The sequence below is a fragment of the Narcine bancroftii genome, chromosome 2 (genome assembly GCF_036971445.1).
Source record: "Narcine bancroftii isolate sNarBan1 chromosome 2, sNarBan1.hap1, whole genome shotgun sequence".
NCBI classification, from domain to species: Eukaryota; Metazoa; Chordata; class Chondrichthyes; order Torpediniformes; family Narcinidae; genus Narcine; species Narcine bancroftii.
In genome coordinates this window covers 191,919,904-191,936,511 of record NC_091470.1, presented here as the reverse complement: position 1 = coordinate 191,936,511, position 16,608 = coordinate 191,919,904, and positions in this window count along the sequence as shown.

The following is a 16,608-nucleotide window of genomic DNA, read 5'->3' as shown; positions in this document are numbered from 1 at the left end:
TTGAACAGCTGGTTTTGAATGAGAAAGAATCCAGGGATAAGAGAGAGGAGGAACCTCTTGTCCCTGAATCACAGGGTTGGGATGTGTTACATTCCCTCCCTCCACCCTATGTTCCTCCTATGCCAGCTCCTATCTTTCCTTCCCCTCCTATGACCTACCCTTCTGCACCTTCCCCACCTCCCCCACCACTAGAGAAGAGAGAAGAGAGCAGGAGTGGTATGATAACTTGCTCACAAAGCACTCGATTACCACCTCTGTTGGCAGGAGAGAGAGGTAACTTTAATTCAGAACAGCGTGAGACTCTTCAGGAAGAAAGGGCAGAACCCTTTGATTCATTTCCCAGGGAGCAGGAACCCAGACCTAATAAGCCAGAAACCAATTGGATGAGACCACTGCGGGAAGTTCCCATGAGAGAGGGTCTCGGTTTCGTAAATGTGCCCCTGACCAGTACTGAAGTGTGTAACTTTAAGAAAGAACTGACCTCCCTGATAGAAGATCCCCAGGGATGTGCTGAACAGTTAGACCAATTTTTGGGACCAAATATATATACAATATGGGGGTCTCGACATAGAATCCCCAGCAGGGGAACAATTGGTACTAACAGGTTTTGTTACCAACTCAGCCCCAGACATTAAGAGAAAATTACAAAAGACAGAAAATTGGCATGAGCAGGGAATAACCCAGCTTCTACAGATCACACAAAAAGCATTTGTCCAGACATCTGAGGATAAGCAGAAAGCAAAGGCTAACATTTTGATGCAAGCAGTTAAAGTAATAGTAGATGAGTAACATGGAAAAGGCAGGGACTGTGTGCCAGCTCCTGAATGTTGGGAGAAGTGCAGGGAGTGGGAGAGTAGAGACCAGAGATAATTTCATAAATCACGACTTCCCACTTCAGTCACTGACCAATATTGATTAAAATTCATGCTAAAATTTAAATGTCATAAAGGATCATTTTTCAATACTGAAGAATTAGCGAATTTAACTACCAGTTAATTCCAATTTATGAAATAAATTGTATTCAAATGTGATTTTGCACAGGGACTACCTGAGAATAGTGATGTTATAACATTTGCAGGGAGAAATGTTTGCGCAAATAGGGTGAGTTCTATACATCTTAACTTTAAGTGTATGTGAGATAAAGAAAGGATCTGATGTGTAAAGTGGCTGGATCAGCCAGTTGAAGGGGGAGTGTGCATGTCCCTTTAAGTGCACTGTGGCACTTGAAATTGAGGCTTCAGGCTCTTGTCTTGCAGTTAGAGGTATGGAGCCCTATCAACACATTTAATACATTTCTTCTACACATTCAGCAGTCAAGGTCCGTGAGTTTAAAGATCACCCACCTCTGGAGAATAAAGATACCTCTGGGGATTCCTATGGGGATTCCTATAAGTTTAATCATTCATTTCTCTGGTGCATTTTCCTCCGGAGTGAAATTAATGCCTCAGCACAATTTCTCTGTATTGCCGCTGTTATTTAATTCATGATAACTTTCCCCCATTCATCAGGTTTATATTTAAATCCGGTAGTGCAGAAGTTACATTGTAAATAATCACGGAGGTAAACCCTGCGCAACTGGATTCAGCTTAATGGAGAAATAAACCTGCGAACTGGTCTATGGTGCTGTGTGAGTACTGCAATAGGTGGAATATGATTTAAATTGGTGGCATAGTTCAGAACAATTGGGTGCATAAGAATAATAATATCATTAAGAACTCACAGATCTTGTACCAGATGCTATTCAGTACATCTTGACTTAAGGACTGGAGAAATTGGCATGTTAGAATGAGATTGGCATGGTACCAATATTTCTTGATTCAATAATGACTCCACAAGCTCCAGGATTCATGCAGCAGAACTTTTAAGTGGAATATAATAGAAACTAGCCTGTACTTAAATTATTGTGTGTGCAATCTTCATAAGAACATCTTTTAACTTTTTTTGGTGCCTGTTTTACAGACTGTTTTAAATAAGGCCAGCTCCTGTGAGCTGTGGCACAAGGCATTTTACTTAAGGCAGAACTAAAGGTTGAATATGTTTCAAGTTCTCTTGCAGGGGCTCTTGTGCTGCAATGTCTGTTATGTACTCACTCTAACAAATTGGAGGGTTGTGCCCCATACAGACAAGCAGCTCCAACTGCATTTTAATAAGGTCTAACATATTCAAAACCCATGCAAATATGGTTTGTGTTTCATTTTACAATTTTTACACTAACACAAAGGAAAGTCACAGATTGTTACAAAGTGCCGTAATTTAACATTTTTTTTCGTTTCTTTAATGGTTTATTCAGTTATTGTTGTATTTTACTTGTCTTTTGATTATTCAGTTATTGTTGTATTTTATTGCAGTTTTCAATGAGCTTTACATTTATTGTGTTTTATTCAGTTCTTATTGTATTTTATTGCAGTTTTCAATGAGCTTTACATTTATTGTGCTTTATTCAGTTCTTATTGTATTTTAATGCTGTTTTTAATGAGCTTTACATGTATTGTTCATTGTTGTTTACTAATTTCTTTGGAATATTGTTCGTTAATGTTTTAAGCCCCCCTGGAATAGGGGCAGCAGAGGTTACAATTCAGCTCCTTTAGAATGTAGACAGGGCATAGATTTAATGTATAATCATAATGGGATATAAGGGATCCCAATACGGACCAGGGGAATTAAACAGCTTTAGTGGAGTACATCTAATTTGTATCATAGCCTACACAGGTATTAAAGACAGGAGTTTTGAAGCGATAGCACAAAGGACATGGTGGGACAAAGACAGACAGAATGGTAGTCAGCATTGTACATGTAACAGAGAGAGAGAGAGTTAATACATATGCTAATGTACACAGACAGGCTGCAACTCACAAGTTCAATGATATATATGCTAATGTTAGCAGACAAGCTGCAACACACAGTTAAATCACAAGAAACAATCCCCCCAGCTTGGTCTCTTTTCATCACCCCATGAAAGGGAGCACCAGTTTCCAACAACGTGAGCTGCTTGACACTTTAATATCAGGCTCCAAACAGCCTTCGGAGATCGGTGGCCCTAGGGTTCGGGGCTGAAGGGGACATCAGATACTAGCCACAATCAAACGGAACCGCCTGACTACTGCTACTCGTTCGCTGCTGAAGGCAGCGCTTCTCATAGACTGCGACTCGTTCGCTGCTGAAGGCAGCGCCTCTCATAGACTGCGACTCGTTCGCTGCTGAAGGCAGCGCTTCTCATAGACTGCTACTCGTTCGCTGCTGAAGGCAGCGCTTCTCATAGACTGCGACTCGTTCGCTGCTGAAGGCAGCGCTTCTCATAGACTGCGACTCGTTCGCTGCTGAAGGCAGCGCTTCTCATAGACTGCGACTCGTTCGCTGCTGAAGGCAGCGCTTCTCATAGACTGCTACTCGTTCGCTGCTGAAGGCAGCGCCTCTCACAGACTTCGTCGGGACAACACTTAACAAAGGTCGTGTGCTTCAAAGACACTGCTTCCATATTTCAACGTATGGGATGGACTAGACTCTTTACTGAGAACTGGAGCCTGATACTCCAAACCCTAATAAGCAGCTGGACTCACTCCCCTGACCTTCATGGTGCTCCCCTACCTAAAGACTTTACACAGACATTACAATTCGGTTATTGACCAGCTGGGTAAAACTACACCTTACACTTGAAAGATCAGTGTTACTGATCTAAAAGAAAAGTGAGGAAGGGGGGGGGGGGGATCAGTCACACTGACACTAGTAACCAAAGATCAGTAACACTGATCATGGTGAAAGATCAGTATTACTGATCTAAAAGAAAAGTGAGGATTGTGAGAGATGGGAAAATTGACCTAAAATTATGAACATGGAAGAAACTAAAGTTCATCAGTAAAATGGCTGAAACCAGTTCAAACAGGATAAGTTTGGGGCTTAGGATGCAGGAAAGCAGAGTCAGCACGATTAACATAAGAATCTTCTATCCTTTGTGACAAGACCATAGGACTAAGATAAGGAATGGTAAGGTACAATAGAATGTAGGAAGTTGAGGTAGTCTGGATCAGATAAGGGTCTCCTAGCCCTGGACAGAAGTACCAAGTCATACATTTCTAATTAGCTAACCATACACAGATTTATACATATGAAATTAGCCAACCCTAGATAGAATGAGTCAACTCTGCATATTAAGAGACTGTAGCCCAGAGAATCAGGAAGGTGTGAATAAGGACAATGACATGATGGGGCACCCACAGGATACCCCCTGGTCCTCCAAGTGTACTGAAACTGCACGTAGGCAGGAAGAATTACCTATGCCAAACCCATCCAGGGGGCAGAAGAATGTAAGGGGGAGGGCATTCTGATACTGAAATTGACTGTATAAAAGTTGGGTGAGCCCCAGTATGTGTGTGTATTCCCAGGGTAAGGGGAAGCACCCAACTTTGCATTGTTGTAGTAATAAATGTTCTTTGTTCTCAATTTTTGTCTCGAGCAATTTCTTTAAAGGTACTTTAATTCCTAACATCACCTTCGACTAGGATTGGACAGGGCACCTCACCTTCCACTCAGATTGGTCAGCGCACCTCACCTTCCATCCGGATTGGTCAGGGCACCTCACAAGATGAAGGGCATTGGACCCAATCTTATATGAGCAGCACTGTCCTTGGACACATGGACACTGCCCAATCTATGGAACCATCTCTCACCAAAAGTTCCACCACTACTTTCAACATGCCAGCACTGTCCTTGATTACCTGGGGAAATGGGTGATGAAGGTGGAAGGAATTTAAGGAGGGGATATTTGTTGGTTTGGAAGCCTGTGGCCCTCAATTTGACTCAAGAGCAAAGGATGCCAGAGTCAAAGATGTCACTGGCCATGTTATCGCAGGGAATGGTTATTGTTGTTCTTTCTTTGGCTTGGCTTCGTGGACGAAGATTTATGGAGGGGGTAAAAAGTCCACGTCAGCTGCAGGCTCGTTTGTGGCTGACAAGTCCGATGCGGGACAGGCAGACACGGTTGCAGCGGCTGCAGGGGAAAATTGGTTGGTTGGGGTTGGGTGTTGGGTTTTTCCTCCTTTGCCTTTTGTCAGTAAGGTGGGCTCTGCGGTCTTCTTCAAAGGAGGTTGCTGCCCGCCAAACTGTGAGGCGCCAAGATGCACGGTTTGAGGCGATATCAGCCCACTGGCGGTGGTCAATGTGGCAGGCACCAAGAGATTTCTTTAGGCAGTCCTTGTACCTTTTCTTTGGTGCACCTCTGTCACGGTGGCCAGTGGAGAGCTCGCCATATAACACGATCTTGGGAAGGCGATGGTCCTCCATTCTGGAGACGTGACCCACCCAGCGCAGCTGGATCTTCAGCAGCGTGGATTCGATGCTGTCGACCTCTGCCATCTCGAGTACTTCGACGTTAGGGATGAAAGCGCTCCAATGGATGTTGAGGATGGAGCGGAGACAACGCTGGTGGAAGCGTTCTAGGAGCCGTAGGTGATGCCAGTAGAGGACCCATGATTCGGAGCCGAACAGGAGTGTGGGTATGACAACAGCTCTGTATACGCTTATCTTTGTGCGGTTTTTCAGTTGGTTGTTTTTCCAGACTCTTTTGTGTAGTCTTCCAAAGGCACTATTTGCCTTGGCGAGTCTGTTGTCTATCTCATTGTCGATCCTTGCATCTGATGAAATGGTGCAGCCGAGATAGGTAAACTGGTTGACCGTTTTGAGTTTTGTGTGCCCAATGGAGATGTGGGGGGGGCTGGTAGTCATGGTGGGGAGCTGGCTGATGGAGGACCTCAGTTTTCTTCAGGCTGACTTCCAGGCCAAACATTTTGGCAGTTTCCGCAAAGCAGGACGTCAAGCGCTGAAGAGCTGGCTCTGAATGGGCAACTAAAGCGGCATCGTCTGCAAAGAGTAGTTCACGGACAAGTTTCTCTTGTGTCTTGGAGTGAGCTTGCAGGCGCCTCAGATTGAAGAGACTGCCATCCGTGCGGTACCGGATGTAAACAGCGTCTTCATTGTTGAGGTCTTTCATGGCTTGTTTCAGCATCATGCTGAAGAAGATTGAAAAGAGGGTTGGTGCGAGAACACAGCCTTGCTTCACGCCATTGTTAATGGAGAAGGGTTCAGAGAGCTCATTGCTGTATCTGACCCGACCTTGTTGGTTTTCGTGCAGTTGGATAATCATGTTGAGGAACTTTGGGGGACATCCGATGCGCTCTAGTATTTGCCAAAGCCCTTTCCTGCTCACGGTGTCGAAGGCTTTGGTGAGGTCAACAAAGGTGATGTAGAGTCCTTTGTTTTGTTCTCTGCACTTTTCTTGGAGCAGCATAGTCAAAAGCCCTTTGGTAGCTGAAGTAATATGGTCTGCTGGAGAGGTCATGGTGAATCTGGAGTAAGATCATTTGCTGGAGAGGTCACGGGTGAATCTGTAGTAAGACCATCTGCTGGAGGGGTCACGGTGAATCTGAAGTAAGACCATCTGCTGGAGAGGTCACGGTGAATCTGGAGTAAGACCGTCTGCAGGAGGGGTCACGGGTGAATCTGGAGCAAGACTGTCTGCTGGAGGGATCACGGGTGAAGGGTCTGAATTGAAGTGTACGATCATTCTATTTCTCCACTGATGCTGCCTGTCTGGCTGCATCACTGTGTGGGACAGAACGGCAAAGCATCAGACTGTAAGTCCATATGGAGGATCATCAAAAACCACTGAGAAGATCTCTGGGGTCTCCATTTCCTCTAAGGACGACATTCACTGTGTGAGAGATAATAGAATATAGGAAGTAAAGCTAGTATGAATGAAATAAGGAATACTAGACTAGACTAGAGGAAGTTAAGTAAGTGCTGAGTAGGGATGAATTCTGATAAGAGTGTGAGGAAGGGTTGCACAAGTATAATAGAATAAGGGTCTTATAGTGATAGACAGAATTAGCAAGTTCTGCATATAGTAAGTAAGTCCTGGGGGTTGAGATGTGTGAATAAGGACAAAGGCAGATTCATGAATAAGGACAATGACATGATGGGACCCAGACAGGATACCCCATGGTCTTTCAAGTTTACAGAAACTGCATGTAGCAGACAGAATTACCAAATGCCAAACCAATCCAGGAGGCAGAAGAATGTTAGGGGAGGAGGGTACCTCTACACTGAAATGAACTGTATAAAAGTTGGGTGAGCCCCAGTATGTGTGTGTATTCCCAGGGTAAGGGGAAGCACCCAACTTTGCATTGTTGTACAATAAATGTTATTTGTTCTCAATTTTTGTCTTGAGCGAAATCTGTGAAGGTACTTCTGTTTCTCACAATTGGGGCTCGTCCGGGATCGCACTCCCTCCACTGACAGAGTGCCCGACGACGGGGATAGGTGCACCCCGGCTGATTCAGCTGGACTCCCGGATGACGGGTGACTGGTCAGTGGACGAAGCGAGTGATATCCGAGAAGAGGCATTGAGAACAAACGACGGGAGAACGTTAAAGAAGCACACTAAGAATAGCTACTGGATCCCGGTAAGAGGAATTTTATTTACCTGCTAGTATGGGAGGAGTAAGTAGCAAGGGAAACAGTCCTAAAGAAGGACAGGAAGATCAGATACCTAAACATAGTCCGTTAGGATTAATGTTATCTGATTGGGGTGCGGGGAAAACCCGTGGGAAAGATAAACAGACCATGGTCAGGTATTGTTGTCAGGAATGGGTTAAGAATCCGATAAAAGGGAGTTCGGTATATTGGCCAAAGTTCAGATCCGACGAGGACTGGATGTGTCAGGCATTGAACATCTGGCTCTACCAAAATCAAGGAGGTAATACCAAGAGCAGAGAATATGCAGCCTGTTGGCTCAGTGGATCGTTTGATCAAATGATTTTGAGCGAAAAGGAATGTAAGAACACGAAGGATGAGGAACCTTCTGCCCCTGAAATACAAGGATGGGATGTGTTACATTCCCTTCCTCCACCTTATGCTCCCCCTGTGTCAGCTCCTATCTTCCCCCTCTCACCTACACTTTACCCTTTTTCACCTTCCCCTCTTCCTCCACAGTTAGAGAAAGAAAAAGAAAGTAGGGGTGGTATGATGACCCGCTCACAGAGTACAAGATTACTGTCTCAATTGACACGAGAGGGAGGAGACTTTGATTATGAGGGTCATTCAGAACAGTGTGAGACCCTTCGGGAGGGAAGGGCAGAACCCTTTGATTTGTCTCCCGAGGGCACCTAAGTATTTAACTTTAGATTGAACAAATTGTAACTTTGATTCGCTCACTCTAAGACCCTTATTCCCTAGAAAATTCAAAAATTCCCGAGAACACGCGGTATTCTGCAGATCCCGACTCCAAAGAGTGCTCAAGAATTTAGGAAATTCCTTGGTTTAGTGAGATACTGTAGAATTTGGATTGAGAATTATTCTAGCCTGGTCAAATTTCTTTATGATAAACTTGCAACTCTAGGGGGTGAAACTGTTGTCTGGACGGAGGAGGAGATTAAAGATTTTACCTTGGTGAATCAGCGTCTTATTAGTGCCCCAGTTTTGGCTTTACCCGACCTAAATAAGCAATTTGACCTATATACCAATGCGAAAGACGGTGTGGCCATGGGAGTATCAACGCAAGAGAGGGCAGGCTTTAGACAACCAGTTGCCTTTCTGTCAAAAATTTTAGATCCTGTTTGTGGTTGGCCAGAATGTGTGCAAGCAATTGCAGCCACTGCTATTTTAGTCGAGGAAGGATGAAAGATTACGTTTGGTCCCCTGATGATAGTTCACACCCCTCACACAGTCCACACCATTCTCTTACAACGTGCCGGAAGGTGGCTTACTGATTCTAGAATTTCAAAGTATGAAGCGATTCTCATGGTTAGGGATGATTTGACACTGATTATAAACAAAGAACAGAATCCAGCCGCCTTCTTGGTTTCTCCAGATTCTGATACTGTCCCCAATGATTTAGAGCATGTATGTTTAGAAGTGATAGATTTACAGACAAAAATTAGAGATGATTTAAGTGATGAACCTTTACAGGAGGGTGAAAGATGGTTTATTGATGGATCTTCCCGCTGCATTAACGGCATTCGGTATAGCGGGTATAATGTAGTGGATGGGAATGAAGGAGTTATGATTGAAGCCGGTCGTCTTCCCGGTCATTGGTCGGCACAATCCTATGAATTATATGCCCTCTGTAGAGCTCTCCAGGGTTTAGAGGGAAAGGTGGGCATAATCTATACCGACTCAAAGTATGCTTTTGGTGTAGTGCACACCTTTGGAAAGATTTGGAAAGAGCGGGGAATGATAACTAAGAAAGGACAAAAGTTGATCCATTGTTCAATCCTTAGATGCTCTTATGTTACCTGAGGAGATAGCTGTAGTTCATGTACAGGGCCATCAAATTATTGACAGTCCTGAAGCACAGGGGAACAGACGGGCAGATGAAGCTGCCAAATAGGCTGCACTCACAGAAAAAATAGACATGCAGCTGTAACTCCCCACCCCACATGAGGTTCAAAAGACTCCCATCTTTTCACGGGAAGAGGAGGTTTATATAAAAGACCAGGGAATGCGTCAAACTGCCGATGGGTTGTGGTGGACGGCAGAGGGACGCCAAGTACTGAACAAAGCCTTGGCTCGTCAGATTATTGATCAGCTCCACCAGCAGACACATTGGGGAACACAGGCATTTGTTGATGCTTTTGTACGGTCCTTTAATTGCTCGGGAATATACACCAATAGCCAAGCAAAGTACTCGGGGGTGCCCAATCTGTCAGTGAGTGAATAAGAAAGTCATGCGCCAGGTAATGCCTGGCAGTCGCGATATAGCCGTACGCCCATTTCAACGAATACAGATTGACTTCACGGAATTACCTAAGACAGGGGTTTATAAATACCTCCTGGTGATGGTGGATCATTTTACTCGATGGGTTGAGGCTTTCCCGACCTCTAATGATCGTGCTAGCACCGTTATCCGGATATTACTAGAGCCTCTTATTCCGCGTTATGGCATTATTCAAACCATTGACTCAGATCGAGGTACACATTTTACCTCTCAGGTACTCCAGGGTGTGTGTAAAATCCTGGGAATAGATTGGCAGTTACATACCCAATGGCACCCCCAGAGTTCAGGCCGTGTTGAATGGATGAATTAGACCCTGAAAAATCAACTCACTCGACTTCATGAGGAAACTGGTCTCTCCTGGATTAAATGCTTACCCTTAGCTTTAATCAGGACTCGCACAGCTCCTCGTAAGGACCTTACTGTCTCACCATATGAAACGATGTTTGGTCTTCCTTACATGGGATTCCACACTGATACCCCTACCCCTGAGGCTAATGACCAGTACATATCTAAATATTTACAGGGACTTTCTACTTCTCTATATGACTTAAGACAGAAGGGTTTATTAGCTCAAAACCCATCCCTGGACTATCCTATTCATTCTATTAAACCTGGTGATTGGGTATAAGTAAAAGCGTGGCAAGACCATAAACTAAAACCGATATGATTACAGACACTGCAGTGCGAACAAAAGAAAAGGGGTGGACTCACAAACAACGCATTAAACAAGCTAATCCACGGACTAAAGACATTGATAATATACCCTCCACCTGGCGTGCAGTCTCGCATCCTTCTGGTCTGAAAGTTACGCTACGCTGGGAAAAAGTGCTGTAATGTTATTTTTATTATTTGCTGTATTGTTTCTACGCTGGTTCCCAATTTTTGGGAAACCACCCAATTGTACACAATGTATTAAGTCCTCCTGGAATAGGGGCAGCAAAGGTGATAATTACTTTGAGGAATGGACAAGTTTACCTTTAGAATGCAGACAGTGGGGGGGGGGGGGGGGGAATCATGTGATGGAGTAGTGGCCGGTCAGGGAATTCCAGCCCTCTCCCGAAAAGTTAAAAAAAAACACACAAAGCACAAAGGTACAAGATTAAAATTTATAATAAAGTAAAAATAAAGGAGAGAAGAAAATGGCAGCAAAGAGAGAAAAGTCGAAAACAAGGGGAAGAAAAGAGGAAGAAAGAATGTCGGAAGAAGAAGGTGAAGGCCTTACCTGTCCGAAGAGGCCCGCCGCGGAGAGAGAAGCCCGCTCCCGCAGGTCAGTGGAGGTCCCAGGCTCGGGACTACAAAAATGGCTCGCAGAGGAGTCGCGAATGCGCGATGCGCATGAAAAAATACACACTGACGGGAGGGGGAACAGCTGCAGAGTCGATCTCCACAGCTGAGAGAGACACCTGCAGCACAGCAGCAGGTGCAGAACACAGACAATAACGACAACAAGAAAGAAGAGGGTAAAAAGAAAACAAGGAAACAACAGATGGTCAATCCAGAGGAAGAAGAAGAAGAAGAACAGAAAGAAGTGGAAGAAGAAGAGAAAGGCAAGACAATGGATGTATCTTTTTTTAAAGAATATATGGAATCAGTGAAAGAATGGCAATTACAAGAATTTAATGATAAAAAGAAGAATTAAGAATGCAGAAGAAAAAATGAATAAAATAGAAATGGCCATGTCAGAGATAGGAAAAAGAGTGGAAAATATGGAAGAACGAAAAACAATTGTAGAAATGGAAGTAGAGGAATTAAAAGAGAAATTAGAAGAATCTAATAAAAAAGTTAAAGAGGCACATGAGCTGTCAGCTCAGAAGATAGATATAATAGAAAACTATAATAGAAGAAATAATAGAAAGATAGTGGGCCTTAAGGAAGATGAAGAAGGCAATAATATGAGAGAATTTATAAAAGATTGGATCCCCAGGGTCCTAGGAAGACCAGAATTACAGGAAGAAATGGAAATAGAGAGGGCACATAGAACTTTAGCCCCGAAACCACAACCGCAGCAAAAACCAAGATCCATTTTAGTAAAATTCTTAAGATATACAACAAGAGAAAATATATTGGAGAAAGCAATGAAGAAAGTAAGAGAAGACAAAAAGCCACTGGAATATAAAGGTCAAAAAAAATTTTTGTATCCAGACATAAGTTTTGAACTTCTGAAGTAGAGGAAGGAGTTCAATACAGCAAAAATGATCTTATGGAAAAAAGGATATAAATTTATGTTAAAGTATCCAGCGGTACTTAAAATAGTTATTCCAGGGCAACAAAACAGACTATTCTCGGATCCAGAGGAAGCAAGAAAATTTGCAGATCAACTACAAAACAAGCAGAGAGATGAAGACATGTAATGAGAGTAAAAATGACCACGAACTATATGTATGTGTGTAAAGGGGTATATGTGTGTATATATATATATAGTGTGCATACATGAATGTATCCGTATTTAGAGGAAAATACATAGAGTATAGACAAGAATTAATAAGGGAGGGAAAGGGAATAGAGGGAATAAGGAGGGAATTAAAAGAGTGACCTTTGTTACATATGAAAATTGAAATCTTTTCTGGGGGGGGCTGGGTGGGGAGGAGTTACGGTCACTACAAAATCAGTTGACATTTGCGAGTGAATTCGCAAATCCAAATGGAGAGGGGAGATGTGGTTGCCCGACAAGGGATAAAGGGCAACTCAGGAGGGGGAGGGGAGAATGGGGTTAAAGAAGCTTAAAATAGGAGAATAAGGAAAATGTTTGATGTTTTAGAAATGTTGTCTGATAGAGTGTTCAAAACAAGAAAGCAGAAATGGATAAGAAGGAAAGGTGATGATGGAGAAACGGAAATGGAAGATAAACAAAGTATGAAATGGCTACGCTGAACTATATGACTTTAAATATTAACGGAATACATAACCAAATTAAAAGGAAGAAACTGCTAAATTTACTGAAAAAAGAAAAAATTGATATAGCATTTGTGCAGGAAACACATTTAACTGAATTGGAGCACAAGAAATTAAAGAGAGATTGGGTAGGACATGTAACAGCAGCGTCGTATAATTCAAAAGCAAGAGGAGTAGCTATATTAATTAGTAAAAATGTGCCAATTAAAATAGAAGAGGAAATAATAGATCCAGCAGGGAGATATGTAATGATAAAATGTCAGATATATTCGGAGTTTTGGAATTTACTTAATGTATATTCACCTAACGAAGAAGATCAAAAGTTTATGCAAGATATTTTTTTGAAGATAGCAAATACGCAAGGGAACATACTAATAGGAGGGGATTTCAACCTGAATTTGGATTCAAATATGGACAAAAATGGAAAAAAATTAACAGAAAGAACAAAGTAACCAAATTTATAATTAAATCGATGGAAGAAATGCAACTTTTGGAAATATGGAGGAAACAACACCCAAAGGTAATTCACTTTTATTTGCGTTAATTTTGTACCCCGATACTTCTCCATATTCCTTCAATTTCTTATGTAAATCTTTTATTGATATTTCTGGTTCTGTTAAGTATACTATAACGTCCTCTGCAAATAAACTGATTTTATATTCCTTGTCTTTTATTTTTATCCCTTTTATTTTATTTTCTGTTCTTATCAGTTCTGCCAGTGGTTCTATGGCTAACGCGAACAACAAGGGTGATAGTGGGCATCCCTGCCTTGTTGATCTGCTTAAGTTAAATTGTTTTGATATATATCCATTTACTGTCACTTTCACCAATGGCCCCTTATATAATGCTTTAATCCAATTAATATATTTCTCTGGTAAGCTGAATTTTTGTAGTACTTTGAATAAATAATTCCATTCTACTCTGTCAAAGGCCTTCTCTGCGTCTAAAGCAACCACTACTGTTGGAGCTTTATTTCCTTCTACTCATGAATTAAATTAATAAATTTACAAATATTTTCTGTTGATCGTCTTTTTTAATAAATCCAGTTTGGTCTAGATTTACTATTTTTGGTACATAGTCGGCTAATCTGTTTGCTAATAGTTTAGCTATTATCTTATAATCTGTGTAAAGTAAAGATATTGGTCTATATGACGCTAGTGCGAGTGGATCTTTCCCTGTCTTTGGTATTACTGTAATTATTGCTGTTTTGCATGAATCTGCTAAGCTTTGTGTTTTATCAATCTGGTTGATTACTTCCAGGAGGGGAGGAATTAATAAATCTTTAAATGTTTTATAGAATTCTATTGGGAATCCATCCTCTTCTGGTGTTTTATTATTTGGTAGTTTTTTTATTATCTCTTGTATTTCTACTATTTCAAATGGTTCTGTTAATTTATTTTGTTCCTCTGTAATTTCGGTAGTTCAATTTTAGTTAAAAATTCATCTATTTTGTCTTCTTTCCCTTTCGTTTTCAGTTTGGTATAATTGTTCATAGAATTCTCTGAAGTTTTCATTAATCTCCGTTGGATTATATGTGATTTGTTTGTCTTTTTTCCTTGATGCCAATACCATTCTCTTAGTTTGTTCTGTCTTAAGCTGCCATGCTAGAATTTTGTGCGTTTTTTCTCCTAGTTCATAATATTTCTGTTTTGTCTTCATTATGTTCTTCTCCACCTTATATGTTTGTAGTGTTTCATATTTTATGTTTTTATCTGCCAATTCTCTTCTTTTAGTTGTGTCTTCCTTCATTGCTAATTCTTTTTCTATATTTACTATTTCCCTTTCCAACTGCTCTGTTTCCTGATTGTAGTCCTTCTTCATCTTGGTTACATAACTTATTATTTGCCCTCTAATGAACGCTTTCATTGCATCCCATAGTATAAACTTATCTTTCACTGATTCCGTATTTATTTCAAAGTACATTTTAATTTGTCATTCAATGAATTCTCTAAAATCCTGCCTTTTAAGTAGCATGGAGTTTAATCTCCATCTATACATTTTTGGAGGGATGTCCTCTAACTCTATTGTCAATATCAGGGGTGAGTGGTCCAATAATATTCTAGCTTTATATTTTGTTTTCCTAACTCTGTCTTGCATGCGAGCTGATAACGGGAATAGGTCTATTCTTGAGTATGTTTTGTGTCTACCTGAATAATAGGAATATTCCTTTTCCTTTTAGTGTTGTTTCCTCCATATATCCAAAAGTTGCATTTCTTGCATCGATTTAATTATAAATTTGGTTACTTTGTTCTTTCTGTTAATTTTTTTCCCAGTTTTATCCATGTTTGAATCCAAATTAAGGTTGAAATCCCCTCCTATTAGTATGTTCCCTTGCGTGTCTGCTATCTTCAAAAAAATATCTTGCATAAATTTTTGATCTTCTTCGTTAGGTGAATATACATTGAGTAAATTCCAAAACTCCGAATATATCTGACATTTTATCATTACATATCTCCCTGCTGGATCTATTATTTCCTCTTCTATTTTAATTGGTACATTTTTACTGATTAATATAGCTACTCCTCTAGATTTTGAATTATATGACGCTGCTGTTACATGTCCTATCCAATCTCTCTTTAATTTCTTGTGTTCCACTTCAGTTACGTGTGTTTCTTGCACGAATGCTATATCAATTTTTTCTTTTTTCAGTAAATTTAGCAGTTTCTTCCTTTTGATTTGGTTATGTATTCCGTTAATATTAAAGTCATATAGTTCAACATAGCCATTTCATACTTTGTTTATCTTTCCTTTCCGTTTCCTCATCATCACCTTTCCTTCTTATCCATTTCTGCTTTCTTGTTTTGAACACTTTATAAGACAACATTTCTAAAACATCAAACATTTCCCTTATTCTCCTATCTAAAATTTCTTTAACCCCACTATCCCCTCCCCTTCCTGAGTTGCCCTTTATCCCTTGTCGGGCAACCACATCTCCCCTCTCCATTTGGATTTGCGAATTCACTCGCAAGCGTCAACTGATTTTGCAGTGACCGTAACTCCTCCCCACCCAGCCCCCCCAGAAAAGATTTTAATTTTCATATACAACAAAGGTCACTCTCTTAATTCCCCCATACTTCGTTTCTTCCCTTTCTTTCCCTTCTTAGTTCTTACCTATATTCTATTTTTTTATATAAATACATACACACATATACATACATATATATATAGATTTTTTTTTCCCTACATACACACATACATATAGTTTGTGGTCATTTTTGTTCTCATTACATATCTTCCTCTCTCTGTCTGATTTGTAGTTGTTCTGCCAATTTTCTTGCTTCCTCCGGATCCAAGAATAGCCTGTTTTGCTGCCCTGGAATAACTATTTTAAGTACCGCTGGATACTTTAGCATAAATTTATATCCTTTTTTCCATAGGATCGTTTTTGCTGCATTAAACTCCTTCCTCTTCTTCACGAGTTCAAAACTTATATCTGGATAGAAAACATTTTTTTGACCTTTCTATTCCAGTGGTTTTTTGTCTTCTCTTATTTTCCTCATTGCTTTCTCCAATATATTTTCTCTTGTTGTATATCTTAAGAATTTTACTAGAATGGATCTTGGTTTTTGTTGTGGTTGTGGTTTAGGAGCTAATGTTCTGTGTGCCCTTTCTATTTCCATTTTTTCCTGTAATTCTGGTCTTCCTAGGACCCTGGGGATCCATTCTTTTATAAATTCTCTCATATTCTTGCCTTCTTCATCTTCCTTAAGGCCCACTATCTTTATATTGTTTCTTCTATTATAATTTTCCATTATATCTATCTTCTGAGCTAACAGCTCTTGTGTCTCTTTAACTTTTTTATCAGATTCTTCTAATTTCTTTTTTAAGTCCTCTACTTCCATTTCTACGGCTGTTTCTCGTTCTTCCACCTTGTCCACTCTTTTTCCTATATCTGACATGATCATCTCTAATCTATTCATTTTTTCTTCTGTACTTTTTACTCTTCTTTT